The sequence below is a fragment of the Phasianus colchicus genome, chromosome 1 (assembly GCF_987193195.1).
Source record: "Phasianus colchicus chromosome 1, bPhaCol1.hap1.1, whole genome shotgun sequence".
Taxonomy (NCBI): Eukaryota; Metazoa; Chordata; class Aves; order Galliformes; family Phasianidae; genus Phasianus; species Phasianus colchicus.
The window spans coordinates 92670926-92679586 of NC_143436.1; the positions used below are offsets into that span (position 1 = coordinate 92670926).

General features: G+C 40.9%; 1 pseudogene; it reads left to right on the forward strand.

The window, feature by feature from the left end:
* The first annotated feature begins 4692 nt into the window (after positions 1-4692).
* Positions 4693-6105, forward strand: LOC149919856 (uncharacterized; annotated as a pseudogene).
* Positions 6106-8661: the final 2556 nt, after the last annotated feature.

Here is an 8661-nt window from a genome sequence, read left to right on the forward strand (position 1 = left end):
ACAAAAAAGAGTTTGTAGAGAAAGCTGCCTACAGCAGGAGCAGCCAAGTCAGAGCTGATGATGAGCAGAGCCAGGATTTTGAGCATTCCTTTGATGAGAGTCACTGTTAAGAAAATGGAATCACGCAGTTTTCACTCATCCCTACTTCTCATAGGAAAACGAGATCAAGAGATAGAAGCATCATCTGTTCAAAGCCTTCATAGAGAATGAAGCTACTAGCACACCAGTAATCAATTCTCTTTCACAGAGGGAATACATTCCTTCCTACTTAGCATCAGGTGCATTTTCCTGCTGTAAGCAGTTACTCGGCTCAGAACAGCATACAACTCCCTGTACAACATGGGTATGTTACAAAATTTTCAGAAAGAGCTAATGGAAACAAAAACATCTTTAAGGCAATGCTTCCAGTTTCAGCTTAATTTTGTTACCTACATGCCGCTTCCAGTAAATAAATAATCTCAAATCAGAAATCTCAAATGGATTAGTGTGTATTTATTGATTGCTAAGGTGATATTTCTAAATTGCAGAAACCTGACACCTCTTGACCAGAAAAGGAATAGAAAACACCTCTTACTGAAGCAGGCTTTTATAAGAAGATCATACAGATGCTTCAGGGCAATAAAGACAAGTTTGAGAGCAGTACAGTGCATTTTTAAATTATATTACTGCTTAGTTCTTATTTTCTGAAATAACTTAATTCTCTATCTCCATGTGCAAGCTCCCCTCTTTCCTTGGAAGAGAACGAGCATTATGAATTGTTGATGTAAGCAATTTTCAATAGTTAAAATTTTTTCCAGCAAAAGTTCAGGAAAAAAGTTTGACAGGAGCAGAATGCCCTCAGCACAAGAAAGCATGTGCATAACCACCTGTAGCAGCTCTGTACTTCCTTCTATCTTTCAGAAATCATGAGATAATGGCATGAATAATCTAGAGAAGACAAATTTATCCAGAAAAAAAATATATTTATTCTGACTATTCCTCATAGGTATGTAGGTGATTGTTATACTAGACTGTTTAGGGCCCAGTTATACCCAGCTGACAGTGAGAATACTGATATGTGTCTTGTAAGAATATATCACAGATACATCTATGGCTCCTTCTTTGGGGTTTTACGTTAGTAAAGGAATCTGCTCATAGTATCCTTAGAAAGGGAAAGACTCATCATCTAATTTCCACATATCTCCTTATCTCTCTCACCTTCAGTGAACCAGCCTTCATCTAACATCCAACGTTTAATTCTTCAAAGCTTTCATATTATACTTGTCCATGTATATGAGGTAATATTTTTATCTAAGAAGATCCCTAGGAAGCCAGGATACTCAAGGGCTTAGAAGGACCTAATGTACTTATTTAAAAGAGATGCGCCTGCCAAATACTGACATATGCAGACAATTGGTAAACAATTTGTTAGTAGTCTGCACCAAAAGACCCTAAGTCCTTATTTTTCCTCTGATAAAATTGCACAAGATTTCATGGATCAGGAGCACAGAAACATGCTCACTGTTGTCTCTATCCTAGAGCTCAGACACAAAACAAGAGTGTAGAAAAGGATATTCTTAGTATTCGGAAGAATGGAACCAAATGTTTTTTCTAAGCCCTAACAAATGTATTTATTATTTAGGATATATATTACCACAACAACATTTCAGGGGTTCATCTGAAGTTCTCTGAATGCAAAAGCACTCCTTCACCCTCTCAACATTCTGCTCACTCTGCTGAAGGACATCTGTTCCAAGCTAATAGTGCCAAACATTAACTGTCAAAGCAGGCATCAAGAATCTGAATTTAGCTTCACACTCGCCTTTAACAGGAAAAATGAAGATACCAGTGAAATAGAAGAAAAAATCCAATGTTATCAAATATGCAAGCCAAAGTCCATAGACTTAGTGATAAAAGTGTACAGGGTTTAACTTTCACTCCCTTTCTCTCATGTCTCACACGGACATATTTATGTCACATTTATTTTCTATATTTTTCTATACAAGAGTTGTTTCATTTTAAAATTATATTCATATAAGCTATAGATGAAACCAAATAGATGTGATCTGGATGATTTGATAATTATTTATCTTTACATATTTTGCTCTTGATTATTACTTCTTTTTCCTAGATGTTCTTTCACCTCAAAAAAAATCATTTTTTTCACTTTTTTCTTCCATTTCTTTCTTCTTACTATCTCCTATTCTCTTTCACTTTGTTTTCTGTTCCAGTTCTATGCCTAAGCTTCAGAGCTATTTCAGAATAACTCCTTCTTTATATTTGTGAAGTGCCATGTAACTTTACAGCCATATATGTTATTTTTAGTGCTAAAAACAATGATTGGGATGTTCAATTTTACAAGGCTATAAAGTAGTTTCCACTTAAAATGGAAATGAGTAAAATCTTTAACATATATCAACAGAACTTGTTTGTAAAGTTTCATGCTCTAGTAACTTTTGTCTTTATTAAAGCTAAAGAAGTCAGTCCCATGTGTCACATTTAGGGAAACACTGGCAGAAATGGCCCTGAAGCTATAATAACCCACTAGCCCAAATAATTCACACTTTAAATGTAAATGGCTATCTTTCAAAGTTCTGAAGATTTGTTTCCCAAAGCTACCTCCAGAGATACATCATCTGTATTCAAACACAAAGAAAAATATTTTCCATAGTTGCAATTTAAAACCAACAAACAAACACAGACTATATGCAGAGGAGAGAAAGTATAGCAAACCTAATAAACTGATTAAACTGTTGTGGCTAATCCATTGGTGGGCTAAACTGCTAAAGTCATTGAAACAATTTTTTGTAACCTCTAGAAAAAAAGCAAACAGTACATTTGACACAGCTGCTGCTGCTTTGCTTTTAGTGATGTGTTTGCTAGTAGTTTTTACTAACAGTTTACTTCAGACTTTAAATCACTAGTTACAGTAGTAGCTCAGGTGAAGGCATTTCTCTAAATTATCTTTATTCTACCTATTAGAAATGCACATAGCATTATACATACAACTTGAAAATCACAGAATCACAGCATTGCAGGATTTAAAAGGGACTTCAGTAGATCATCAAATCCAACCCTCCTGCTAAAGCAGGTATCCTGTGATAAGTCATAGAAGTGGCGTCCAGTTAGGTACTGAACATCTCCATAGAAAGAGAATCATAGAATCATAGAATCACAAGGTTGGAAAGGACCTACAAGATCATCCAGGCCAACTGTCCTCCTATCACCATTACTACCCACTAAGTTACTAAACCATATCTCATAGCTCCTCATGCAGACACCTCTTGAACACCACCAAGGATGGAGACTCCATCACTCTCCTGGGTAGGCCATTCCAGTGCCTGACCACTCTTTTAGTGAAAAAGTTTTACCTTGTATCTAAACTAAATGTCCCCTGGCAAAACTAGTGGCCATTTCCTCGCATTGTATTTGTTGCCTGGAAGAAGAGCCCAACGCCCTCCTCATCACAACTTCCCTTCAGGAAGTTGTAGAGTGTGATGAGGTCTCCTTGAAGCCTCCTCTTCTCCAAACTCAACAATCCCAGCTCCCTCAGCCACTCCTCAGAAGATTTGTGCTCCAGACCCCCTCACCAGTTTCTTTGTCCTTCTCAGGACATGCTCTGGGGCTTTGATGTCTTTCTAGTAGTGAGGGCACATCACTTCAATCCCCAGAACCATTAAGCCTACAGGAAGTAAAGGAGAGTGTCCGACTTGCGGGATAGAGCATTGCACAAGAAGGCTGTGCATACTGACTTGAAGACTTGGGAGCCTTTTGCTGAAATATTTCCTTATGTCAAGAGGTCCAGTTCTTATCAAGAGCCAGTATGCACTGTGCTTCAAGGGGAGCTTAGAGATGAAAAAAAGAAATGAACAGAAAGGGAGATATTTGGATATTTTCCGGATTTTTACGTAACTTTACTGGACCAGTCACTCTGTGGCTAAGTTTTGTTTTTTAAGAAAGCAAATGTATGTGAATGTGGTTGCAGGTGTGGATTTAACTTTTCATTCCTGAACACGTCTACCTTCTGTTCCATCTCACACGCCTGGAAAGGAACCCTTTTAAGGAGTACCTTTGCCAGTGCAAAGAGTAGGGGACAATCACTTTATTCGGACTGTATTTTAAAAGCTGTACATACATGGTGGGTTGACTTTCGCTGTTTACCCAGTGCACACCATGCTACCCTTTCTCTTCCCATCCTCAGCAGGGAGAAAATATGATGAAACAGCTTGTGGGTTGAGATATGGACAGGGAGATCTCTCGCCATCACAGTTACCATCACAGCTTTTGGAAAATGAATTCAATTTATTGCCAGTTAATGACAGGGTTGAACATTGAAAACTAAAAGCCAAGCTAAAAATGCTTTTCTCCTTCAACCTCTACTCTCGAGGCTCAATTTTACACTTGAAACTTCAACCTCCTCCCCTCAAGATGAGCAGGACGGACTGAGAATGGGGCTGTGGTCAGTCCTTAATGCTTCATCTCTGCTGCTCCTCCATGGTCTCTGTCTTCCCCCATGAAGGATGCTGCTGAAGCTGGAAGTGATCCTGCATGAGTTTCCCACAGGCTGCAGCTCTCCCAGCACATGCCCCAACCATGGGTATACCAGTCAGGCACTCCTACACACGGCTTCCAAATGGGTGGCAGCTCTCCCAGGCCTCCGGCCCCACTGCAGGCTGCTCTCCACAGGCTGCAGTTCCAGCCTAGGGCTGCTCCATGCGCTCTGGCCTCCTCCAGGCCTCATCCATTGCTGCACTGTGGGCTCCTTCATGGCTGAGCATGGAGATCTGCCCTGCGCAGTGCCCATGGGCTGCAGGGGGACAGCCTGCTCCACCATGTGGAGCAGAAATGGCTGTAGAGACGTTTAATGCCTTCCTCACACTAACTTCAACACTGATGATGAGCTCTGGGAAACCCAGACACATGAGTTGGAGGACTGTGACTGTGGTAAGAATAAACCCCCAGACAACCCCAAACTTGCATAGGATTTGCTACTGCAGCTGGATGCATACAAATCTACGAGGCATGAGCACGTTTGGCTGCATATGGAGCATCTGAGTGAGGACATGGCTCAGCGAGTGCACAACATGGTGCAGGGGAACCAGTGGCAGAGCTGGGCAGCCAAGGGAGCCCTGCTCTTTTCTGCCCTGCAGCAGTGGCAGATCTAGGCCTTTCCCGGCGTCTTTATCCTGCTCTTCGGCTTCCTGTGGTGCATCGGGAAAATGAAATATTTGCCAGGAAGAAGCAGCATTACTTGGATCTGTGCTGCGATCCTTGCTGTCTTCCTTAAGCCCTTCTTCTTCCTCACGAAAGTGGCACGTATGCTGGCCTGCGGCAGCAGCAGCCAGAAAAGGTCCAGAAATGAGGAGGAGGATGACGATGAGGAAGAGGACAGTGACTCAGACGAGGCATGGGACCTGGGCAGAGTTTGGGCCGACCACACCGAGTGGCCAGCACTGCACGTGGCCAAGAAGTGCCAGCTGGTGGAGGAGCTGGTGGATGACCTTCTGCGCGCCTGCCGAGGACAAACCTGCCACAGCTTCACGCCCCGGCTGCAGCCGGCCATCGGGGTCTGCGTCTCTGAAGAATGGATTGCCTATGATAAGAACGTCGTCTACCACCTGCTCGTGCCCATGAGGCCTCCCCCTGGCCACACCTTCCATGTGGAGCTGGACGACGTGGAGACAGTGACGAATAATTCCTGTGTGCGCGTGCAGCTGGAGTGCACCTGCACGAGGGAGCAGCTGCTGGGGGACATGCTCTGCTTTGTGCACCACGATCAGGAGGAGCTGAGAGAAAAACAGGAGCCCAGCTTGCTCGACACCTTCTGCACGGGCTCCTATCTGCACGTGGAGAAAAGCACGCTCTGGCTCCAGGACCAGGTGAAAGCAGCCTGGAGGTGTCTGCCTCAGTCGCGTGACTGCCGCCTGGAGCTGCTGCCCTCCAGCCACTCGTGCAAGATGCAGCTGACCACCCTCTCCAACTACACCTTCAACATCGAGATGACTCTTGGGGTGCAGCTTGATGAACCGGACACATTCCTGAGCTTTGAGTAGGCTCAGGATACGTTTCTGTGTTCTTCTCTGTTTCATTCTTTCAAAGTATGTCATTCTCTTACTTAAATAAATTGGCTATATTTTTAACACCAGAGCTCCTCGTGTAAGAGTTTTCTTTTTTGTGTCTATAACACAAATCAACACCTAAGAGTAGTTTTGCTTTGAACATGGCTTTTTTTCAATCTGTTATTTATCGCTAAGGCTCTTTTCCGCAGCTGCCTTTTGTTTCTGGTAGGTAGGAATATGTTCAATAGCATCAAGACATGTTCAGTACCACTGAGATGAGGACTCAGGAGGAGCTTGATGTCTCAGGAACTTTGCTGAGCATCGAGTAGGCTGAAGCCAGCTGCGCCAGCAGCATGGTGCGGCCAGAAAACTGCGCTGAGGCAGACATACAGATTGCCAGGCATACGGCCAGGCACGCCCAGCACCCCAGCTTCTACCTCAACTGTCTGCGGACCTGCAGTTGTCTGCTGGTGGGCACAGCTTTTAAGCATCCCAAGCCCAGAAGGTGGTTGCGATTCGCCACCTGACAACCATAGCCCTCTGAAGCCTGGAGCGAGACGAATTGCCCCTGTGGCTGGATGGCCTCCTGTGGCATTTCTCCTGCTGCCTGGAGAAGGAATACCTCAATTGCTTCCTCTTATGAAATGAGGGGGTGATTTTTTTCTATGATTTGCAGCTGTAGAATGAGGAGGAATTCAACTGTCTATCCTTCAGAGTGGGAAGCACGCATTTAAGCATATATGCAAAAGTGCTAATCTTTGACAGTTAAATATGTCCTCTGAAAACAAAGCTTAAAGTGCTTTAATAGTTTGAAAACTATGAAAGAACAGTTCCTTTTAGATAGACAGGATATAGAGTTTTATGTATACATTTTTTTCTTTTTTTTTTTTTTCCTTAAGTATGATACGAGGGATGAACAGACTGTGTACAGGCTAGATATGTGGCCAAAATTCAAAAATACAAAATTCAAAATTTTCCTCAAAATTAGACTTGAGTTGCAACAGCAGATCAATAAAAACATTCTATTATTCTGGTCCATCACATTGTCACAAGTGTAATTTAGTCATAGTTCTCATCTGCATTTCTGTTAGCATTCAAAAAGAATGATTCATTTTTGGATCAAAAATCTGTTTATGATGGCACACAATTTATACCCTAACACTTACTATTGGGATATAATACGCAAAATACATCCTCCTAATTAGAAGTGGTTAAAAATATTATCTCCCACTAGATCAGATGAACCATAAAATTGTTTCTTCAAGACTACTTTTTCCTGAACACTTTTCAAGAATCATTTCACCTGTATCTATAGTACTGATATCCCAATTATTCGAGACATCTTCATGAGGCTGAAGTAGTTTGGGCTTTTCAAAGATTTCGGTCTTTGAAGAGCATCTAAGTCTAAAGTTTTTTAGCTGGATTACAGAGAAACTCTTCCCTGAGTTACAGAGAAACTCTGTATATCTACTATTCCTAACAGAAAAAAATGCAAAACAAATGCTGAGTAAGGAAGTTATGGAAGACAAGAAATCACTACATTTTTTCATGTCCAATGTTTAAACTGGTTTGGCTTTTTTCATCTAAAATCATGAGTTTTCTGTGAGACTGCCTGAATTCACAAGCTTCTGCACACTCAGAAACAGCACTAAGCCAACTGAAGGCAGATGCCTTCTATGTCACACACTAACTAAGACTTGTAATTCAGGGGAAAACAGATAATCATCTAACTATTCTTACTTAATGCACATGCCTTCCTAGCTATGTCATCAGATCACCTTCTTCCCCCTTCAGTCAGGGAAGATTATCAAAGATTTTGAAAAACAGAGCACATCAGAAGTTAAAAATATGGGCGAGATGAAATTCTTGGCCAACTTTGAATGCTAAAATAAAATAACAGCTCAAAGGAACAAGTAAAAGTATATTTTATTCCTGCATTCCTATTATGCATATATATACATATATATAGTTTTTAAAATGAAAAAAAACCTTTGGTCAATGACATTCTGAAGTTCTCTTACGTGCTTGTTATTAAGGTTAACAAAAAATTAATGAAATTTTGAATAAAATATGAACCAGTGCAAAGACATTAGGAGTTAGATTTAGAATATGAAACTTCCCATCCTTGCAGCTGCACAATTTTCGTACTTAATTTACATAACAAATGAATTCCACTCAGATTAAAAGATTTCCGACTCTGTGTTCTTAGTGTATTTAATCATGAAGAATTACCTAGCACATTGACATTTTGCAGGAAATGAGATTTTGTACTTCTAATGGGCTATTTCTTTTCATATTATTCAAGAAGAGACCAAACCAAAATAAATTTATATGCTTGCAATGAATTATGTTTTCAAAATCAATGTCTAGGACAATTAAATATCAACAACAATAAAAAAAGACTAACTATATACTTTTGTTAGCAAGACATTTACAGTTTTAAATAAGTTAAATATGAAAGTTGGTGCTATTACCAGAATGAAAATCCCAGTTTGCAAAATGCATAGATACCAATATATGAATATCTTCACTGATGCCCAGAGTAGAATCCACCTGCTTCAAATTTTTCTGGATTATGCAAAGAAGTCAAATTCAAAGCGCAACCCAAATATAGCTTTAGACC